At 44.1% G+C, this 23,794-nt stretch overlaps 1 long non-coding RNA gene across 1 annotated transcript; it reads left to right on the top strand.

The window, feature by feature from the left end:
- The first annotated feature begins 22,514 nt into the window (after nucleotides 1-22,514).
- On the top strand, nucleotides 22,515-23,527 carry LOC109498694. Its single transcript, XR_002155544.2, has 2 exons — nucleotides 22,515-22,862; nucleotides 23,391-23,527. It is a non-coding gene; the product is annotated as an uncharacterized LOC109498694 (long non-coding RNA).
- The last annotated feature ends 267 nt before the right edge of the window (nucleotides 23,528-23,794 follow it).

The raw sequence follows: 23,794 nt of genomic DNA, 5'->3' as shown, positions 1-23,794 counted from the left end.
AGCCTTAATCCCCAGCCCGTATTTCCCCCATCCCCCACCCACCTCCTCTCTGGTGACCATCAGTTTGTTCTCTGGAGTTAAGAGTCTCTTTCTTGGTTTGCCTCTCTCTTTCTTTTTTCCCTTTGCTTGTTTGTTTCTTGAATTCTATATTATGAGTGAGATCATATGGTATTTGTCTTTCTCTGACTTATTTCACTTAGCATAACAGACTCTAGTTCCACCCATGTTACTGCAAATGGCAAGGTTTCATTCTTTTTTATGGTTGAATAATATTCCATTGTATATATACTCCCCGTATCTTCTTTAAAAATCCGTTCGATGGACACTTGGGCTGCTTCCATATCTTGGCTAATGTAAATAGTGCTGCTATAAACATAGGGGTGCATGTATCCCTTTGAATTAGTGTTTTTCTATTTTTGATTAATGCCCAGCAGTGTAATTCCTGGATCGACGGGTGGTTCTGTTTTTAGAGGCACTGCTATCTGACCACATGGAGTGACACTGGGGTCCAGGCAGCACTGAAGCTATAGCCCCTGCAGGTGAGTGGTAGGGGCCGGCAGTCAAGCTGCTAGGAAAGGAGAATGAAGAGAGTTCTTCACAGGTAAGACAGTTCATTGAGGCAAGCTGATGGGATGGTCCAGTGCTCCTTACAGAAGATTCAGAATGGTAATGGATTGGCTATAACCTTTCTGGAGAATCCATGTTGAAGGAAGAAATAGGGGAAAGGGGCACCTGGGTGTCTCGGTCAGTTGGGCGTCTGACTTCGGTTCAGGTCATGATCTCACAGTTCATGGGTTCAAGCCCTGCATTGAGCTCTCTGCTGTCGGCATGGAGCCTGCTTGGGATGGTCTGTCCCCCTCTCTCTCTGCCCCTCCCCCACTGGTTCTCTCTCTCTCTCTCTCTCTCTCTCTCTCGAAATAAGTAATAGATTTTTTAAAAACTTTAAAAAATAGGGGGAAATATGCCAAATTATTCCTAGGATTTGAATTTTATCCTTTATTTTCACTTCAGTTACTTTTCTGACATTAAAAAAATACACTTTGGAAAATTGCAAATAATGTAAAAACTGGAAGGTTAAAAACAAACAAACAAACCCATAGCCCTACCTTTCAATTATAAATGCTGTTTACAATTCAGAGTACTTTTGTTCTTTTTCCTTGTGAATAAAATGATGTAAATACTAATTTTTACGTTTAAAATATAGAATCATACTTCATATAGGTGGGTTTCCCCCCATGGTAAATATTATCTTGGAAATTCTTTAACATCTATTCAAATACATTTGCTTCACATATTTGGATGACTATACATGTATCTTTAGAAATTCACAGGATTTTCAACGTTTATATAAATGCCAATACATGGACAGTCAACTGCTTGTGTATTTCAAGTGTCATAGGTGTTCCCCAGGTGCCCACTCCAGAAACTGTTGTTACTACTTTATCCTCTTACTGACAATGTGCAAAAATATCTTTGGACTCTTGATCTTCTTATTGGTACTAGTTATTATCAATGTTTTCAATCTTTGCAAATCACATTAGTGAATAATAATACCTTCCCGTCTGTGGGCACCTGGTGGCTCAGTCAGTTAAGCGTCCGATTCTTGGTTTCGTCTCAGGTCATAATCTCATGGTTGGTGAGTTCGAGCCCCAGGTCAGGCTCTGTGCTGACTGCATAGATCCTGCTTGGAATTCTCTCTCTCTCCCATTCTCTCTGCCCCTTGCTGCTTGTGCTCTCTCTCTAAATAAACTTAAAATAATAATAATAATTATTATTATTCCTGCTAATAATTATTATTATTATTCCTGCTTGCTTTTGTATATCTTGTTAAAATTATTTCTGAAAAAGTTGAGCATTTTTTAACAATGTTCATCGGTTATTTTTGTCTCTTGTTACCTGTCTATACACTTCACTTGGTTTTCTATTTTCCCATTCATCTGTTCTTACTGATTTCAGACAACTCTATAAATATTTAAGGTCACTCATCTTTTATCACGTGTGTTACAAAAACCGTTTCTGGCTTCCTTTTTGCCCTGTACCCACTCATCTAGTAGCCAGAATTCATGGCTACTCTTGAATGATTACTTTTTACTTTGTTCATGTTTGGTTTTTCTTAAAGACAGGTTTTGTCTGTGTGTTTACCTAATTATGTCTGTATTCCTGGTCAGGTCTGTCCTCCATTCTTTGGCGCAGAGGTGGAAGCTGTTCTGAAAAGCTGTGACAGAACTGAGTTCCCAGCAGTGACATGGAGACTCTTTCGTGCTCCACTCAGAAATGGGAATTTCCCGAGCTCACAGAGATGCCCCCACTCTGTAGTCCTGTGCTGCCTCAGAGAAGAGGCACGAATTTGAGTTCATGTCTCTGTTCTCTTCGAACACGGAGGCTTTCACGGAAGAGAAACCAAACCACACATTATGGGAAGGTACGGACGATGACCAGACCTACCCTGATGTGAAAGTACCTCGGGACACCCTGGAGAGAACAGATGGGGCATTTTGCATACTAGTCAGAGCACCTAAATCCTAACTTCAGCAGTATCAAGTGCCCAGAAAGGCTCAGGTCGTGGGGTGGACTCCGTTCTTGTCCGCTCTCCTGCGTGTCTCTTCCTGTGCGGTGCTCCACGATGTTAACCCGCATTCCGTACGATGGAATATTACCCATCCATGAAAAGAATGAACTCTCGCCATTTGCGATGATGTAGATGGAACGAGAGAGTATAATGCTAAGCAAAATGAGGCAGTCAGAGAAAGAGAAACACCATGTGATTGCACTCATGTGGAATTTCAGAAACAAAACAAATGAGCAAAGTGAAAAGAGAGGCAAACCAAGAAACAGACTCTTAACTACAGAGAGCAAACAGATGGTCACCAGAGGGGAGGTGGGTGGGGGGTGGGGAAATAGGTGATGGGGATTAAGGATGCCTTTGTGATGAGCACTGGGGATTCTATGGAAGTGCTGAGTCACTTTATTGTACACCTGAAACTAGTATTACATTGTATGTTAACTGGAATTTAAATAAAAACTTAAAAGGAAAAAAATTATTTGCTTCTTTTCAGGGGTCAAGGGTCAACTGTATAAAAATCTGTTTTTTTAATGTGGCATTAAAAAACAGAAAAAAAGAGTCAAGACCTCGCTTATAGTTCTTGCCAAGATTCACAGCCACTCTCAATGATTCACTCTTACAAAATAACTTTTCAACTACTTACTCAAGTTAAAAATAATTTTATTGCTTTGTTAACTGACACTGCATTGAAATGACAGGTCTTAAGAAAAAATGGATAATTGAGTCTTTCTAAGAACAAGGTTTCAACTTACTAGTTTTTGCCTTTCTTCAACATAACTTTTTTAAGACCTTCAATACAGGTCTTCATCTAGATCCAGGACATTTCTTGTGACTTTATCTCTAGATATTTTATGGTTTTTCTTTCTATTTGGGTTATAATCTTCTCTCTTTGTATTTTATAATTGGCTACTATTTGCATAGAAAATGCTATTGATGATCGACAATAATTTTGTCACTGGCCCCCCCGGTTGGACTGTATTGGTCTTCTTGTGATTATTTCTCAATGGATTCTCGAGCATAAAATCCTAAATCTATAATAATTATGATTTAACCCCTTTGATTCTGAGGTACATATTTCTTATTTTCTCCTCTCATCGAATTGCATAGACTCACAATTACTGGAGCCTTCAGAGATCACTTCACCCAACCTACTTGCTTCACAGTGGGGGAGCTATGGTCAACCTAGAAGGTCAAGACAGTGTCACAGCCAAGCCTGCAGGAGATGCCTCCCGGTCACCACAATGCAAACTTTACCCTATTTCCCCCATTTTCTTCTTTCTTGTTCCCTTTTTCCTCCCTTCCTGTGTTAAAGATCAGCTTCCTTAATACCCAACAACCTAACAAGATTTTTCAAAACTAGATTTAAAAAACAAGTTTTTAAAAAATGGATGCTTCAGTAGTTAATTGTTACATGTGACCTCTTCCATGAAAACCTTTGATTTTTGTTCCAGGACTTGATTATGAATTTCAACTCATGCATTAAGCACAGGCTGTGGTTTCAGCCCAGATGTCTTCTGGGCATCAGAAACCAGTGTGTGTCCAGTGAAGGAACTGAGAGTATTTTAATGACATGATCATTCAGTGCTTCTGTGTCCCCTGGACTGAGTCCACCACTCTCTGAGTGTCCAAAATTGAGCTGATTTAGTTTATATCAAGATTTCCATTTGACTAGTGAGAGCCAGAGAAAATCCACTTTGGGTCAAGGAATTTGGGCTACCACTCTTTATAAGCCCTGAGAGCAATCTCTGGAGGATGTAGGAAATGGGAGAAAAACTGTCCAAAGTAAAGGTGATTGATATCTTTAAGGAAAGAAAGTAGAAATGAAGGGAAGGAGGGGAATAGAAGGAGACAGAAAGAGAGAGAGGGAGAGAGACAGGCAGAGAGGGAGAGAGAAATGAGTGTGTGTGGCAGAGAAAGAGAGAGAAAGATAGATAGATAGATAGATAGATAGATAGATAGATAGATAGATAGATCACATGACTCTAGCAAAATTCTCCCTGAGTCTTGGGGCAGCAAATGCCCTGAGGTCTGTTCTCCCGGAAGGCGCCCTTGAGAAGGGCAGGCACCAGAGCAGATGGCCCCAGGTCAGCACTTCTGTTCTCTTTTCTACGATGAGAAAACAAAATACTGGCTGCTGTGTTCTCAGCCCACTCCCTGGCCTGTGGAGGTCTGAGCTTACTGACAACATTCTGACAAGATGGTCTCACTGAATGAACTCTTTCTCTCTCTAGCTAGAAAAAAAAAAAAAAAAAAAAAGAACTATCTTCTTGCCATCATGAACCAGCTGGATGTCCTATTACCTGTTGACCCATATTTCACCTAGGAGACCATGAAGTCTTGAAAATTCCAGACTGGGTCTGTTTACTCTGTCTCCTCAGTATTGAATCCTTCTGGATGAACCAGGCAGACAATAACTTTAGCCTCAGTAGGAGTAGGAAACTCCTTTCCCAAACCATAGACACTTGGAATTCATGTCTTTTCCCTGTGCTAATGGGTCACCTCTCTCCAGATGCTTCCCAGGCTCTCCTGAGACTTTCCTTCTGGACCTCTGAACCTCACACTTCACACAGGGGAATTAATTCACTTAGACAGGGGTCTCGCCGCCCACCACTCAGTACATTCCTTCTTCGAGGGAGAATCCAGGCAGGTGGCCTTCAAGCCCCTGATATCTTACTTTAGGTCAGTTTAAATGAACTATATCATCTTATACATGTAGATAGGTGGCTTTTGGTCGTCTGAGGCAGAGCTGTAAATATGAAAATGAACACCAGATGGGCCCAGTAACCGGTGACAAGCATCAAGCCCTCACCAAGAGCAAAGCGTTAGGCTACCTGCTCTCCGTGATCACTGCATTTCATCCTTAAGACAACCCTTAGAGGTAGGTTCTCACAATGACTGTGTTCTACAGATGAGGCAACAGGGCCACACAGTGGCCAAGCAGGAACTCAACTCAAGTCTGAGTCAAACCTATGCTCCTAGCCGCCATGCAAATTCACTTCATGGAGCCTAAATTCTTCCACAGAAATAGCTTCGGGTGTCTTAGGAATATGATGCAGAAAAATAAGTGGTACGTTGAGATTTGGGATGCTAGGTTCAAGTCCTGGCTCTGCCTCTGACTTATGAGTCACATCACCTCGATCCCTCACCTGCAAAATCACAGAACTGGGGTAGGTGACATCCCAAAGTCCCCCCCGCCTTGGCTCTGAGATGGGTAGTCCTAAGGCACTTGGGAGAGGTGTGCGTGTGCCCACGGGAAGGGAATCAAGTGTGAGTGGGAAGGTTAATGGGATCTTCTGCCTGATAATGAGGGAACTTGGTCTTGAACACACAGCCCTGTCCCAGATCCTCCCCAGTCTGCTCTCTGCCAAGCACTCACTCACCTCCTCTCCCTCCTGTGGGCAGCAGGGCAGCTTCCTCAGCCTCTTCTTCATTCTCCAGCACCTGTTCCTGGAGGTGCCCCTAATGGCCTGACCTTGTTCTGATCACATTGCACTAGTGAACCAGAGAAACTGTTGAGTGGGCAACTTCCAGAGGAGCAGCTAGCCCTTGGCGGTCACCCAAGGGCTAGCGACAGGTTCTCCAATTAGCATTTGTGAATGTGGTTTCCCCAGTGGAGAATGACCAGCAAAAGTTTTAGGGAACAGAGAACTTAGCACTGTCACTGCTTCTCAGGAAGGTCACGGGGAAGACACTTGCCTCCACCAAGAGCTGAGCAGGCGCCCTCCTTTAGGAGGCATGAGGTGCGATGGAAGGTGCTGCCTTAGAGAGCATATTGCAAGAGGGGAAACTGAGGCTGTGAGAACTAGAAGACATGGAGCAGATGAGAAGAAGGAGGAGCAAACTTCTATGAAACTGTCAGACTTTGTTAGGGCTAAGATGATAAACAAGTGGAAAAAGTAAGATCTCTGTGCAGAAGGGAGGAAATCAAAAGGAAATAGTGAAACATAGCAGAAGCAAAAAAGAAATGACACATGTTGAGGGGAGACAGATAATGAAACAAGGCATTAAACCACGACTAGACCAAAGCTTTAGCCATTGAATGAGCTGTAAAGTCGGTAAAGTCGTCCACCCGGGAAGAGTGAGGAGTTTTGCTGCCTTTGGTGTGTTCCTGTGTGTTCCAGTGTGGGGCAGGTGCTCCATAGGAGTACACTGGAAATAAGTGGACAAAAACAGTTTGGGTTGAAAACTACAAAAATCATTTGGGAATATTATTAAAAACTGCTCACTGCGGTACTTGGGTGGCTCAGTTGGTTACGCCTCCAGCTCTTGGTTTTGGCTCAGGTCTATCATCCTGTAGTTTGTGGGTTCGAGCTCTGCATCGGGCTCTGCACTGATAGGGTGGAGCCTGCTTGGAATGTTGTCTCTCCTAACCTCTCTGCCCCTCCCCCACTCATGCTTGCTCTCTCTCTGTCTCTCTCAAAATAAGTAAACCTAAAAAGAAAATGCTCATACACATGAAAAGATGCTCAACATCACTCATCATCAGGGAAATGCAAATCAAAACCACACTGAGATACCACCTCACACCAGTCAGAGTGGCTAAAATTAACAACTCAGGAAATAACAGATATCAGCAAGGATGTGCAGAAACGGGAACCCTCGTGCACTGTTGGTGGGAATGCAAACCGGTGCAGTCACTCTGGAAAACTGTGGGGAAGTTCCTCAAAAGATTAAAAATAGAACTACCCTATGACCCACCAACAGCACTACTAGGAATTTATCCAAAGGATACAGGAGTGCTGATTCATAGGGGCGCATGTACCCCAATGTTTATAGCAGCACTTTCAACAATAGCCAAATCATGGAAAGAGCCCAAATGTCCATCAATGAATGAATGGATACAAAAGATGTGGTTTATATATACAATGGAATACTACTTGGTAATGACAAAGAATGAAATCTGGCCATTTGCAACAACATGGATGGAACTGGAGGATATTATGCTAAGTGAAATAAGTCAGTCAGATACATACACACACACACACACACACACACACACATATGGGTCAAGTTTGAATTAACCAAGAGAAACACTGGAGCCAGAATACCTGGGTTATGGCTCCAGGGACACTCCCTGGGCAGGTAGCTTCTCAGCTCTGGGCCTTAGTGTCTCATCTTGAAAATGAGAGCACTGAATTGGAATTTCTGGGCAGATTCACAGGAGCAGCACAGCAATCAAGTGAGAGGAATTATAGAGAGACAGAAGTCAGTCAGGTGAGCACCCTCAGCCCTCACCAATTCTCAATTTCTCCCTCTCTCCTGGCCCCATTTCCAAGGACACAGTATGCTTGACTCAGCACCATTCATCAGGAAAACCAGTCCCTCTGCTCCTACAGTTTGCCAGTTACTTATCCAGAACCAGGGTACAAAATGAACAAAATATGATCTCAGAACACGAGGGGCCTTGGGCTCGATTAAACAGATGAACTCTGTCACAGTTCATGACTGTCAAGTGTAGTAAGCCCAAAGGGTCTTACAGGAAAGGACAGTTGTTGCTCTATGTTGTGGGGGTAGGGGCGTGGAAGGGAGAAACTGGCAAACCTTTTGCTATGGAGTTAACCCTTGATCTATGTCCTAAGAGATGAGTTGACATTTATGAGGCAGGCGCCATGGTGAAGCTCATCCAGGAGAAAGCAAGATTCTGGGCAAAGATCTACAAGCATAGATTTATTTTTTTTTTTATTACAATTTTTTTTTAACATTTATTTATTTTTGAGACAGAGAGAGAGCGAGCATGAACAGGGGAGGGTCAGAGAGAGAGGGAGACGCAGGATCTGAAACAGGCTCCAGGCTCTGAGCTGTCAGCACAGAGCCCGACGCTGGGCTCAAACCCACGGACCGTGAGATCATGACCTGAGCCGAAGTCGGACGCTTAACCGACTGAGCCACCCAGGCGCCCCTACAAGCATAGATTTAAATGTGAATTTGGGAAATCATAAATGAGTCCTTTGGCTGAGGTACAGGAAAAAGAAAATATTGTAGGATATATAGAATCAGATCTTGGATGGTTGAATTTGTCCATATGTAAAGAGAAGACACTGAAGGATTTTAAACAAGATGACATTGTCAAATATGCAATTTAGAAATAACTCGGTGGTAGTATGTAAGATGGATTCAGGAAGCCCAGGTAAAGGACTATTATCAACCAGAAACTTCTGTGGTTTTTTTTTTTAATTTTTATTTTTGAGAGAGATTGAGAGAGAGAGAGAAAGAGAGAGAGAAACACCACAAGTGGGGGAGGGGCAGAGAGAGAGAGAGAGAGACACACACAGAATCCGAAGCAGGCTCCAGGCTCTGAGCTGTCAGCACAGAGCTCAACGCAGGACTCAAACTCTGAACGGCGAGACTGTGACCTGAGCCGAAGCTGGACACTTAACCAACTGAGCCACCCAGGTACCCCGAAACTTCTGGTTTTAAAGTGGGAAAGTAAAGATGGTGATTCTCCCCTTCCTCTCTCAAGAACTCCCCAAAAGCAAAACAAAAAGAAGTAAACAAGAAATAGAGATGTAAATTTTATTATCTGCAAAACTAGTAGATATGTGTTACTCCAAAATAGTGTAAATAATAATGAATTCTCATCAAATTCATGATGTGGCCAGATTAGAGGGAGACAAGAAAGGCTGCCTGTGCATGCAGGCCCCAGAAAATGCTGCCAGAGCACAGTTCTGTAAATCATGCCTTTACCCTAAAAGACACACCAACAGTCCTTTACCTGAAACAGTGGGATCAGGTGAGTGGGCAGGTAGTGGGAGATTCTCTGAACCCAGACTGGCACCACACTTCAAAAAGGAGGAAGGAACATGTTGAATAAGGAATCACATGAGAGTCTGTATTTGTAGCAAGCAGTCTGGTTATGAGGCAGCAGTGATGAGTCTGATTATAAGATGGCACATGGTATGTCATCCTGGTGGATTAGCCATTGAAAGATTGTATTCATTTCTATAATCTTGTGTCATAGGGAGGATTCCTGGTGCCCTGAAACCCACTTCTGTCTACTCCCTACAAAAGCCTCTTAAAAACAGATAGTCCAAGAATATTTCACCTGGACAAAGATGAGTCACCATCAAACAGAAACCAAACCTAATCTTTCCAAAGATATTACCAAAAAAAAATTTTTTTTAATGTTTATTTATTTTTGAGAGAGAGAGTCAGAGTGTGAGCGGCAGAGGAGCAGAGAGAGAGGGAGACACAGAATCCGAAGCAGGCTTCAGGCTCTGAGCCATCAGCACAAAGCCCGATGTGGGGTTCGAACTCACGAACCGTGAGATCATGACCTGAGCTGAAGTCGGACGCTCAACCGACTGAGCCACCCAGGCGCCCCCTAAAAAATTTTTTTAAGTGAGGAAGGAACAGGAGAAAAAAATGTTAAAATAGTAATCCCCAACTGAAAATATCACCATGAAATGGATAAAAATTCTGACTTAGTGAGCACCATAACTTAATAAAGAGGACGAAGAAATTACTTGTTTTGAAACAGGGATAGAACACAAATCAGAGACACATTAACTCAGAAAAGGTATTCTGAGATAAGAAAAGATAAGAAATCTGAGCTTATAGAACGAAGGTAGGAAGTGACAGAAGGAAATAAAACCACAATAGAATGGAGGCACACAGAAGAGACAGCACAGTTTTGGAAAAAGAGCAGAGGACGATGGAACAGGATGGAGTACCATGGGTTAAATGTTATGGAAATACATCAGAGTTCATGTGGATGAGCAGGAAGAAATGACAGACATGGAAGAGAAAAGAGAGTTGGCATTCACATAATCAGTGCCTCTGAGAAGCAATTGGGAACACTTTAAGGATAAGATTTTAAAAAGGATTTTCAGCTGATAAGACTCCAGTCTACTAAACTGAAGTGGTATCCTAAGAAAATCTGACACAGAACAATCAATAACAAATTAATATCTCCATACAATTCCTGGATTTTTAATATAAAGAATATTCAGAATAGTAAGGTGAAACAATCAAGTTGCCAGTATTATCAGGAAGGCCCAGACCTGTACAAAGGAGCCTTCAACACTAGAAGATGGTGAGCAATTCCAGCAAAGTCCTCAAGAAGAGGAGATGTGAGCCCATATGGTTTTTTACTCAAACACTTGCCCTTCCATTATAAATGCAATGGGCATTTTTCAACACAAAAGGACTCAAGAAGGATAGCTCCAGTGAGAAGCTCCACTTGGGAAAGTGTGCTGGAGGATTGAGTTCAGCCAAAGGCAAGAAAGATGCAGTGTAGGGTACAGGTGTTGGAGTGAATGGTGAGCTGGTGTAATGGAAGAACCATAGAAGAACACAGAGTGAGGACAGGTGTAGAACCCACTGCAAATGTTACAGAGGATGAAATGTGAAATTCTACAACTAGTGAATGATGGGAAGGAAGGGAAGGAAATGTCGGCTGATGCTCTCCCCCACCTCCTTGCTTTTATAGCTGGAAATCAGGAGATATCATGTAAACATGACGAATCAATGAACACACACCTAAGTGAAAGAAAAGTGATATTCTCAAGTAAAATTGGGTAGTAAAGGCTATAGTGAAAATTGGCAATTAGAGCATTGTGCACAATAGGGAACCAAAAGAGAAGAAGGTTAATTGATTTCTTTGAAATTACAGTGGAAAAAGAGATCATTTACAATATTAACACAGAAAATATTTAGAAACTTAATAATGGATGTATAAGAAGCATATGAATAAAATTTAAAATTTAGTGAGGACACAAAATAAGGTTTTTATAAATACAAAGGAATAGCATATTCAGAGATTTATAAATTCAATATCATAGAAGTCAAATTTTCTCTTTCTTTCTTTCTTTCTTTCTTTCTTTCTTTCTTTCTTTCTTTCTTTCTTTCTTTCTTTCTTTCGAGTGAGAGAGGGTATATGCGAGCAGAGGAGAGGCAGAGAAAGAGAGAATATCAAGCAGGCTCCATGTTGTCAGCACATAGCCTGATGCAGGGCTCGATCCCAAGAACCATGAGATCATGACCTGAGCCAAAATCAAGAGTTGGATGCTTAACCAACTGAGCCACCCAGGCTCCCCTAAGTCAAATTTTCTTAAATGTGATGTAATCTATCATCTACCTGTCTATCATCTATCATCCATCTAGTTAACTTACTATCTCATAAACCCAATAAAGAAAACCAAAAGGACTTTTATTAATTACAAAAATGGATTCACTCAGAGCAAATCCAAAATCTTTGCACATACAGCTCTGACTTGGCTGCTCTCCCCCTCCTCGCCTGCCTCCTGCCCCCTCCCACCCTGGGCCTTGGCACCCTCTTCTGGAATATACTTCCCCCACAGATGTGCATGGCCCCATACCCCTGACCTTGTTCCCTATTCTCCATTACACTTAACATCTTATAAACTATTTGCATTCGTTTTCTAGAGCCACCATCACAAAGTCCCACAGACTGGGTAACTTCAACAATAGGGATGTATTTCTCACAGTTCCGGAAGTTAGAAATCTAAAACCAAGGTGCCGTAAGATTGGTTTCTCCTGAGACCACTCTCTTTGTCTTGTAGATAGTCACCTTCTTGTGGGGTCCTCACATGGCCTTCTCTCTGTGTGCTCATATCTCTTCCTGTGGCCATATTTCCTCTCCTCATGAGGACACCACTCATAATGGGGTAGACCCACTCTATTGGCCTCATTTTAACTTAATCACCTTTTAAAGGCCCCATCTCCAAATACAGTCACATTCTGAGGTCCGGGGGGTTAGGATTTCAACATAAGCATTCTGGGGGATGCCATTCATCCCATAACACTATTTGATGATTTCCTCATCCATGCTTGTCTTCCTGTCTCCCTCTCTCCCACACACTGGGATGTAAGCTCTGTGATGGCAGGCACTTTTGTCCTTTTTGTTCTCTGCTGTATCCCCAGTGCTTAATACTGTGTTTGGAATATAGAGGAAACTAGAAACTGAATAAACATTTGTTGAAGAAATACATTTTTCCTTTTTTCTTAACTCATCCACAGAGCTGCTGTGTAGTTAGATTTAAAGTTGTTACTTTTTTTATTTGCATTTTTATATGCTGTGTTTGGGTTATTTCCCTTATAATAAAAAAAAATATTCTCTCAACGTTATTTTCAAAAGCCTCAGACCCCAAAATTTGGGGCTCAGAGTCATGCCATGCTGATCGCCAAACCAAGCCTCAAGATCACTCTCAGATCTTTTCCACTGTGTCTTGAAACCTGAGCCTTTCTTTACACCTGCCGGTTCATCTCTGGAAATGGTGGGTCTGGCCCCATCAGCAGTGCAGTGGCCAGGTCCCTGCATGCTGGAGAAACCAGACACTGACTTCCTGGATTGCCTGCCTCTTTCCAGAATTCTCCAGGGCTGTTGGAGCTGGGAAGATGCCATTACTTGGCATACCTGTAAGTCTAGCTTTGGCTAGGCCTGCTACTATCTCCAGTTGCCAGATATCCAAGTCTGATACCAGAGACGCTCTTTACCCACACACCTGCCGCTGGAGCCCACACAGTTATCAGAACAAAAGAAGCCCTCTTGATAGAGTGTGGAGGCACTATATTTCTTCTGACAGTCTCCCTGAGAACTCCAGAGCCACACGTGACCACCATCGGCTTCCTTCAGCGACACCATGAAGCCGGGAGAAAGTGAAGCAGATGTGTCAGGAGCGGGACTATAAGCAATGTCATACCCCAGCTGGAGCACCTGATGCTCCCCAGACACACCTGGAGGCCTGAGCCAGCAATGACTCATCTTCCCCTTCAAGGGTGCCCCTGATGTTTGCACATCTTTAAGACCTCGTTGGTGTGGGCAGGCCGAGGGTGTGGGGGTGGACAGTGCATTCCCCCGGCGGCCTCAGCATGCCTCCAGGCTTCCTCTGGGCCTTCTCAGGCCAGGAGGGAGAGGCCGGGCCTGTGTGGGGAGAGGGGAGAGTGGCTCCCTCGAGAGCCCCCAATCCACACTGAACTCAGTGAGCACTTCTTGGAGAAGGTCGAGCTTCCCCAGAACAGAGTCATGCTAAAAACAAAAACAAACAAACGAAACAACGTTGGCTGCTATAGGGACGCCAGAGTGGAGAGAGGATGAGGATGGGGAGAAGGGAGACTCTCTTGGCCTCTTACAGACGAGGGAGAGTCTACTCTCTGAAGCGGGGGGCCCCTCCTGGAAAACGAGTCTTCCGGCCAGGTAGACTCTGAGCCTTCTGGAGCCAGAGAGTGCGCCCCAGAGCATATAATATATTTTACAGAGAGAGGGAGAAAGAGAAGCAATGTGAACAAAACCAAGCAGCTTTAAACATTAACTTGTCAGAAACAAATCTCCCCAGTCTCTGGTTTGCCCAGTCTTGGTAACTTTGGTGCGCTACTGATTAGTTTTATCATTAGCGTCATCATCTTACCTGGGTTTTATAACCATTTTTGTTAGTTTTTCAGAATTTTAAGTTTTTTTCCTGTTTTTTAATTCCCCCTTTGCCCTTTTATTGCTTTCATTTCCCTGTGCTAACTTTAATCAGAGCAATTTTTTAATTTATGTTTTTAATGTTTATTTTTGAGAGAAAGAGAGAGCAGGGGAGGGGCAGAGAGAGAGGGGGACAGAGGATCCGAAACAGACTCTGTGGTGACAGGAGAAAGCCCAACACAGGGCTCGAACCCACAAACTGTGAGATCATGACCTGAGCCAGAGTCAGATGCTTAACCAACTGACAGAGCAATTTTTTTTTAAAGATACAAACCAAACATCCAATAAAAGAAAATGCAGCAGATAAATCATCACTGGTCACAAAAGAACATAAATAGTAAGATGTCGCTTTTACTTAAGTATAATAAATATATACAAAACAGGTTCCAACAGAATATTCATGAAATAATAGTCCTCCTGGAAGGATTGGGTTACAGGTAGTTCTCAGGTTTCTCCTTCAATGTATATTTTCAGATTTCTTTCCTATGTTAAGCATGAATTGCTTTTGTGATAAGAAAAGAAATGGAAGAAATAAAACAAACAAGAAAAATGCAAAGAAGGATCTGAGATCGATTTGCGTTATGTTTAATATTTTAAGCCCAGTTGGGGCCGCTATGTCTACTCAGGCAGTATTTGCATAGCTTTTTCAATTTTGAAAATTACTAACAAAATAAATTTTCACATCATCCAGTCCTAGGACTTTTTCTATGAAAACTGTACATGTAATTTATCAATTTCTAGAACATGTGTTTTTAAGATTTTTATTTTTTAAAGTAATCTCTCAATGTGGGGCTCGAACTCACAACCCTGAAACCAGGAGTTGAACGATCCCCTCTATAAAAATGCTTTCTAAATCTCGTGCTGCTGGACATGAAGGCTGTTTCCAGACAGGAGAAGCAGGAAAACTGGGTTGTAAAAAAGTGGATGTGGAAGGCCACACACTCCCCACTGGTATTTTGAGTGGGGCTCCCCTCACGCAAGTTTGCTCTGCCCCACCTGCTGTGTGCTGCACCCCACAATTGTGAGCACCCTCCAGCTCCTGCAAGGGGAAACAATATACCGCCTGACACAGCCAGTCCTGAGACTGAATGACATCAGTCATCTAAAGTCGTCAGCCCATTGCCTAGAACGCAAGTTTAAACAATAGCTATTGTGAGTTAGGAGAGAAAAGTGCCCTCTAGGGACTATTTATTTTGACCTAAATGTTATTCCAAACTACTCTTTATTTCCAGCACTTTGCTTTAGGACACATTAGCAACTTTTAATTTTTTTATTGTTTTTACAATGATATAACTTAATTCTGGGGGGATGGGGGGGAGGGGGAGTGGAAGAGAGTTTAAAATGATTCAAGCTTTTTTAAAAAGTGTAAAAGTTAGGAGAGTATGAAAAAGAGAGTGTAAGTGGACTGAAATCCCAATTAGATGTTTAACATCTCTCCAGACACAGAACATATTTATACACACATTTTCCGAGTGGTACCACAGAATATATGCTGATCAAGACCTGCTTTATTCATTCAATAACCAATCAAGGACAATTCTCCATGTAGATATGTAAATGTATGCATATACATTTAGATACATTACCATTTCTATGGCTGCAAGAAATTGCATCCTAAGACTATATCATGATTTATTTAATAAATCTCCTGACACATATTTACATTAGTTCCAACTTTCTATTGTTATGCGCAATAACATGATGAATATTTGGACATACTTTTTGTGAACTGTCCAGTATACTCCTTTGGATGAATTTCTAGAATTGGTATTGCTAAGTCAAATGGTATGCATATTATAAATATGTGTATAGTCAAAGGCTCCATAGGAAAATTTGCATGAATTCACAGTCCCGCTGGGAGAGCATTAATGTTTGTCTTTCTCCATGTACCCCCCCCCGCCCCCCCCCCGGCCGCCCTTAGGTCTCGTCAAGCTTTTCCAACTTACCCAGTCTAAATCTACAGAGGCTGAAAATTTTTTATAAATCAAATATTTCAATTTCTGTGTCTGCGGGTATAGCCTCTTCCCATACACACAAAACGTCCCAATCACAGTAGCAAATAAAGTCCCAAACCAAATTACACCACCACATCTAACGACAACCATAAAATCCATAAAATACCCACAACATTCATAAAATACATTTGCATAACTTGGATGGATAAAAGGATACAACTATCCTGCAGATAATAAAGAACACTTACGCGTCAGGGGCACAATTTCCTCGATGTTAAAGAGACATTATATTATAAACTACCTATTCCCTACATGAATATATAAATTTAATTCAATCCAATCAAAATCCAAATGAGCTTTCTGAAAACGGCTTGAGTGTCATTTCTTTTAGTTCATTGGGAACTAGATAGAACTATGACCCTAGCTAGGAGCATAATAAAAAGGAGGGTGATGAGGCTTGCCCTGATATACGTTAAAAGAATAGCTACCATACAGAAGTTAAACAGTGAGGAAGAGTGAAGAGGTGCTTTAGTGAAAACAAAAGGAATAGAATTTCAGCCACCTAGGTGAGAATTCAGCATTTGAAAGCAAAGGGGGAAATTCAGACATGTTAATCACTAGTTTAAGGAAACCGAGTAAACATCTGACCTGAAAAACAAAACGTGATTCCCAATGCATTCCTTCTATCAAAATAGACTCCAATTATCACAGAGGTTCAAATGTAAAGAAAAAAATCAATTAAAATACCTTTGTGATCTTGATATAGGGTAGATTGTTCTAAGAATGTCACAAATATCAGGAACCATAGAAAAAGACAGAGAAGGTGGACAACATAAAGTTTCAAACACTTCTTTAAAGCACATTTAAGCAGATTTTAAGCTGTTCTACCTGAAGCAAGCAGTGTCTGTGAGCACGGATATGAAGAAGGAAATAGACCAATATACAGAATAGGGGTGCCTGGGTAGTTCAGTTGGTTAAGCATCCAACTATTGGTTTCAGCTCAGGTCATGATCTCATGGTTTTGTGGGTTTGAGCCCCACGTCAGACTCCATGCTGACAGTGTGGAGCATGCTTGGGATTCTGTCTTCCTCTCTCTGTGCCTCCTTCCAAAAGATATGCAGAACAGACCTAAGAACTCAGAAAGATGATTGCTGTGAGACTTTTTTTTTTTTTTTGAGAGACAGAGTGAGAGAGAGAGAGAGAGAGAGAGAGAGAGAGAGAGAGAGAGAGAAAGTGAATCTTACTCAGACTCCAGACTCCATGCTCACCTTGGGGCTGGGTCCCATGACCCTGGGATCATGACCTGAGCCTAAATCTAGAGTGAGACACTCAATGGACTGAGCCCCTCAGGCGCCCCGTGAGACTATCTTTATAGGGACACAGAACCCTACGCATCAATGGAACAATAATGTATAATCATAATGAATTATTTAATTGTGCAAGAAAAAGTTGAATTAACATACAGTGGTGTCTATTTAAGAAGAAATTGAAATGAAACTGTAACCCATCCAGTTTTCCACACAAAAATGTTATGACTAAGTCTTTGAAATTCAATTCTCAGGGATAGACTTCCATCTATCCAAAAATCTTTGACATCCCAAATGATTTATTTCCTAATGTTTCTGGGAAGTCAAATGAATACAAATAGTGAATAAACCAAGAGCAGAGACCATACATCCTTTTATTTTGTTGTATCATTCTTAGTGTTACACAGAATTCTTGCATTTGAATAAAGATGCGTCATTGGAGGTATGTGAATTATGTTGAACTTCCTAAGCCCCAAGTCAGTATCTAGGGCCCATGCTAGGCTTCTGCCCACTGCTTATGATCCTGTCACACAGGAGAGTGACAAGGGCAGGTGTCATTTATACAATGTGGAACAGCAGCACTGGCCTGGCCGACTGCATAGCCTGTGGCCAGCACACCACCCTAATACATCTGTAGGGAGCCCTGCCTTTAGGGATTAGATCTAAGTACAACTCACAGAAGGATGGTGTGTGCAAGAACATCTCAGCTGGGGCACAAAGACCTCAAAAGTCTCCTAAAATGATGACAGAGCCTCCAGGGCTACCATCTGGATGCCCCAGCTGTGCTAAGAACCTCACCACCATTATCTCTTTTAATCCTCAAATGATCCTGTGAAGGAGCTACTATTATCATAGAAGAAATATTGTCTGTATCCTTCTTTTGAGAATTTGGAAACCAAGAAACAGAAAGGTTGAGGGGCTTGCCCAGGGTCTCAAAGCTAGTACGCGACAGCACCGATTCTGATCATGTGGCTCACACTCCCTCTCCCCATAATGGGACCTGGCAGGTCAGCTCCCTTCTCTGAGCCTCAGCAGGGGTTATGGGACAACCCCTGGGGTCTTCTCCAATCCCCATGAGTAGATTCACACTCTGATCTGGCTTCCCACAGAAGTCTGGGGATGGGGCGCAGATCTGGTGTGGAGCCTGGGCAGTCAGGAAGCCAGGAAGTGTCAAGGAGAAAGTCCCCTGCCACCTATACTGAGTTTATTATGATGCAAATAAAACTGTTCCTCTTTTATTTTGCCCAATAAAAATGTTTAGGAAATATAAAGACAGTTTGAATTCACCCAGGGACAAACCACTCACCTTGCTATAGCATCTTGGCTTGAAGACAGAAAGAGGCTACTTCACAAAGTAGATTGGGAAAAAATAGAAAAATTGCCTGCTTTCCACCTTGCAGGAAGTGTGCAGGCTGTCCATGCTCTGACTTAGTCTCTCCCAGAATTGCTAATCTGCAGAGGACTCTCAGAATTAGGGTGCTGCCCTCAGTTTAGCTAAATGAGATGTTGCTAGGGTAGGGGAGGAACAGAGCAGAAATGGAGTTCTGGCAAGATGTTAATATACAGTTTCCCCCTGGGCAGGAATAGGTCACCAGGCAGCAGGCGACAACCACTGAGGACTTCTATACATCCCACCAAAAGTTCTCAGCCCCCACAGTGTCCTTGAATATTAAATTCTGAACCCCAAAGTCCATACAATACATTCGGGCACTGATCAAATATCATTCAAATGTCAATCTTTTCTTTTTTTTTTTTTTTTTAATTTTTTTTTTCAACGTTTATTTATTTTTGGGACAGAGAGAGACAGAGCATGAACGGGGGAGGGGCAGAGAGAGAGGGAGACACAGAATCAGAAACAGGCTCCAGGCTCTGAGCCATCAGCCCAGAGCCCGACAAGGGGCTCGAACTCCCGGACCGCGAGATCGTGACCTGGCTGAAGTCGGACGCTTAACCGACTGCGCCACCCAGGCACCCCAAATGTCAATCTTTTCTAACAAGTTTCATTGCCTAGATAACCTTTCTCGAATTTAGGGTGCTAAAGACTGTTAATTTTGAATTTTTTTTTTACATTTATTTATTTTTTGAGAGACAGAGCACAAGTGGAGGAGGGGCAGAGAGAGAAGGAGACACAGAATCCGAAGCAGGCTTTAGGCTCTGAGCTGTCAGCACAGAGCCCGACGCAGGGCTCGAACTCACAAACTATGATATCATGACCTGAGCTGAAGTCAGACACTTAACCAACTGAGCCACTCAGGTGCCCCCAGATGGTCAATTTTGGAATGACTTACACATTTGTATCATCAGCTCCAGCCACCCCACTGAACTCCAGTCTCGAGCACATCTTTTCTGGATACAGTCCTGAGAATCTCACTCCTGGTGTCTGAAAGTAAACTCCTGGCCCTGCGTCTCCCCAGCTCACCCCTCCCCTGGAGGCCACATCTCAGGCTGTGAAGCCACCACTCCCACAGCTGGGCATGACCAAAAAATATTTTTCTAATGCCTCTCATCCCACGTTCTCCATCGGCAGGTGCCACTGCCTCTACCTGCAAAATAAACCCTGCATTGGACGTTTACCTGCCACTGCCATCACTTCTCACCTGGGCTGCCGTAATTACCGTCACTGCTCTCCGGGCTGACACTGGGGGCCACTGTTGCCCATCTCCCACACAGCAGGCACAGTGAGATCACATCACTTCCCTCCTCAAAACTTTAAAATGGTTTCCCATCCCTCTTCACATCTCAAGTAATTACCACAAGCCGTAGGGACTGTGAGACTGGCTCATAGCTACCTCTGGCCTCACCTCCTGCCTCTCTACTTCAGTTGCTCTGTTCCAGCCACACCGGCCACCAGGGTTTCCTCGAGGATACTCTTGTGGTCTACATTGTGTTCTCCCCAAATTCATATGTTGAAGTCCTAACTCCCAACACTTCATAATGTGACTACTTACAGTCTTTGAAGAGGGAATTAAGTTAAAATGAGGCCATCAGGGTGGGTGCTAATCCAATATGGCTGGCGTCCTTCTAAGAGGAGATTAGGACGCTGACACATCCAGAAGGAAAAGCATGTGCAGACTTGGGGGCAAGATGGTCGCCTACAAACCAAGGAGAGAGGCCTGGAGCAGATCCTTCCCTCAATGCTCCCAGAAGGAAACAGCCCTGTCAATACTGCAACCCCAGACCTCCATCAGAACTTCAAGAAAATAAATTTCTGTTGTTTAAGCCCCCCAGTCTCTGGGACTTTGTTATACAGCTCTGCTAGCTAATACAGATGCCGTCACTCAGGGGCCTCACCGCTCAGTTCAGAGCACTGGCCTTGGCTTTGGACAAGAGCAAATTCTTCAGGAAGAGTCTATAGTCCAACAGCACGTGCAATGTGAAAGGGGTGCTGCTTAAGGGTGCCGCCTTTCCAGGAGTCGTGAAACATGCCCACACCACTACCACAGACTCTCCCAAAAATTCTCCCGGGGAAGTGCTGTCCTGCCTCTGTCCTCCTTACCCCCAAATGCTTTTCACAAGTTCTATAGTGAGAGACAAACATTATTTAAGTCTTTAATCAAGAAATACCCGAGTTAGTCTACAAAGTACAATGGTTCTTGCAAGACAAACTTCCCAACTAGGTAGTAGAGTCTATCCCTTATAGATGGGGAGGCTAGGACAGATCCCAGAACCATCGGGAGACACGATGAACAGGAATCAGTCATGGCTTGAACTGGGAAGTGAGAGAGAGAAAGGCATCGATGGTGACTCATACCCAGGTGTGTGGTCACGTCCTCCATGAAGCCTGGGGCTTGGGGAAAGAGGTGGCAAGAGATTTGGGAAGTAAGGTGCTGGCTCCGTTTGGGGCATCCTATGTTAGAGCGACCTGTGGACAAGGTGTAAATTACCAGTCATGTGGGAAGGAAGGACTGGGACCCTCCAGATGGGACCGGGTTTTGCTGGAGTTCCTGGGCCACGCTGGGTGCCGAAATTTACACACCTTGTGCTGCAGGATGAAAGTCTCCCGTCCTTGACCACGTGTGCACAGTAGCGTCCCCCTAGACTTCCCTTCTCCCGCCTGCCAGCCAGCAGCCAAGTATTCATTCAGGGAGGAATTCTCCATATATTGACTTAAGTTCATCGGACCTTGGGGCGCCTGGGTGGCTCAGTCGTTTGAGGGTCTGATCTTGATTTCGGCTCAAGTCAAGATCTCACGGTTCGTGGGTTCAAGCCCCACATCGGGCTCTGTGCGGACAGCACCATGGAGCCTGCTTGGGATTCATTCTCTCCCCCTCCTTCTCTCTCTGTCCCTCCCCCATTTACACACTCTCTCTCTTGCTCTCAAAATACACAAACTTAAAAAAAAAAATTCATGGGACCTTAAGCACCATGTGCATGCACACCCAGGATCCTCTATCACATCATTCTGCTTGTTTCTTTCAGGACACTTGGCCAGCATCTGAAATGGTCCTGTTTATGTGTCTCCTTGTTCAGTCCTGCTTCCACAGCCTCCAACTTCTGTGAGGGCAGGGACTGTGGTTCCAGCTGGGACCGTCTACCTGCTCAAGGGACCACATCCCTGTTGAAATTCCACATTCATATTACATGGCTCTACCCTGCAATTCTGTTGAAACACGTCCCCCGGGCATCTTGGGCCAGCCCCACAAGCTTTTCAAGATAAAAGCAAGTCTAAAAACTTGAGGATTAAAGCCATTTAGCAATTCTCCATTCGTTCCACTGAAGTTTGGACTCAAATGTTTAAAATTGTGAGCACAGGGGCGCCTGGGTGGCGCAGTCGGTTAAGCGTCCGACTTCAGCCAGGTCACGATCTCGCGGTCCGTGAGTTCGAGCCCCGCGTCGGGCTCTGGGCTGAGGGCTCAGAGCCTGGAGCCTGTTTCCGATTCTGTGTCTCCCTCTCTCTCTGCCCCTCCCCCGTTCATGCTCTGTCTCTCTCTGTCCCAAAAATAAATAAACGTTGAAAAAAAATTAAAAAAAAAAATAAAAATTAAAATTAAAAAAAAAATAAAATTGTGAGCACAGACTAAGCCTTGTGTGTGAGGAGCCCCGATCTTCCAGAGCAGGCAAGCGGATGGCACCATTCTGGGCTCAGAGCCCAGCTTTTCCTTCATTGCGTGCGCTTGAACAGATCACTGCATCTCTGTGCTTGTTTCCCTCCTCGTGAAAGGGAATCAGATAGCACCTAGTTACTATTAACAGTAGTAACGAGTTACCACCATAGGGGGGTGGTGTTAGCACGGGTCTGGCACAGGGCAGGCAGAATGCTTGCGCTGAGTGTTTGTTACTGTCGCTACTATGACATCATCATGGCTACTGCCACCTGCTGTATTGCCTCGGACCCGGAGCTCCTCGAAGAACATGTAAAGCCCACGAAGTCCCACGGCCGTTTTAACCAGAATTTGACTACTCATCCTTCTGTGGTGAGACGGCTGCCCTCAGCTACTTGTCCGCCACAGGGTTTTCCTCGACCACAATTTCGGCCACCTCCACAAACCTTATGCTGCTGTTCCCTGGAGCAGAATGTGTACCAGTCACAGCTTCCCCCTGAGCTCCAGCCCTTCCAAAGTGGGGGAACCAGGGGCAAATGAATAGTTGGTTTACATCCATGTTTTTAAAAGGTAGGTTTTATTATTATTCAGGAATGATAAGGTCAACTGATCAGGAGATGAGTGCCATCGTAAATAGAGTTTTATTACTATTCCCAAAAGGAAGAGGGCATCCCTTGTGCCATGAGGGGAGCAGGGCCAGTCAGTGGGCAGAGGTGCAGGGGACTGTGGGCACAGGTTTTTGTGGTGGTTCCCACGGGAAGGAGTGGGTGAGGTGGGGAACACAGGTTTAGGACTGGGTGGTCTGAATAACCAGTGGGCTTCAGGACCCTCCTCGTCTGGCCCGTAACCTGGGGTTAATACAGCAGGCGCACAGTGGCCCCAAGTGTGAGAGTCTGATGGTGGAGGTGGCTGGGCTGTGGGCTCTGGTCTGGTGGGCTCGTACACGAAAGCATTTGGAGTAGGGACAGACCCTCCAGGGTCAGCCAGGCCCCAGGTGTCCAAGCAGCAGACCCTCCTCTGTGTGAGGGCAGGAGACCACCCGCCTCACTTCAGCGGCTCACCAGCTCATGACAAACACAGCCTTCTCACCCTTCCCAGACTCCATGCTCGTGCTGCACAAGCCGGGACTCCTGCTTGCCGCCCGGGCGATGCCTCTGACTCTCTCTGCCTCTCACCTCTGGAGGTGAGCCACAAGGTCTGAGCCCAGTAAATGATTAAGCCCTTCTTTGTTCCCAGCGTCGACTCTTAGTCACTGTTTCAAGGAAATTTATGGAGTCCCTGTACTAGGCCAAGCACAAGACAGATCACATGTGCCTCCCTCCCTGTCTTGAGCCAGGGAACAGGGTTCGCTCTTCCTGGGGGGCTAATGCCCACTGTTGCACCAAAGGTCGTAGGGAACTATTATTGAAAAATAAACCGGGGCACCTGGGTGGCTCAGTTGGTTAAGCGTCCGACTTCAGCTCGGGTCATGATCTCATGGTCTATGAGTTTGGGTCCCTCAT

Source organism: Felis catus, chromosome B1 (genome assembly GCF_018350175.1).
Source record: "Felis catus isolate Fca126 chromosome B1, F.catus_Fca126_mat1.0, whole genome shotgun sequence".
Taxonomy (NCBI): domain Eukaryota; kingdom Metazoa; phylum Chordata; class Mammalia; order Carnivora; family Felidae; genus Felis; species Felis catus.
This window is presented reverse-complemented; position numbering and strand designations above follow the sequence as displayed.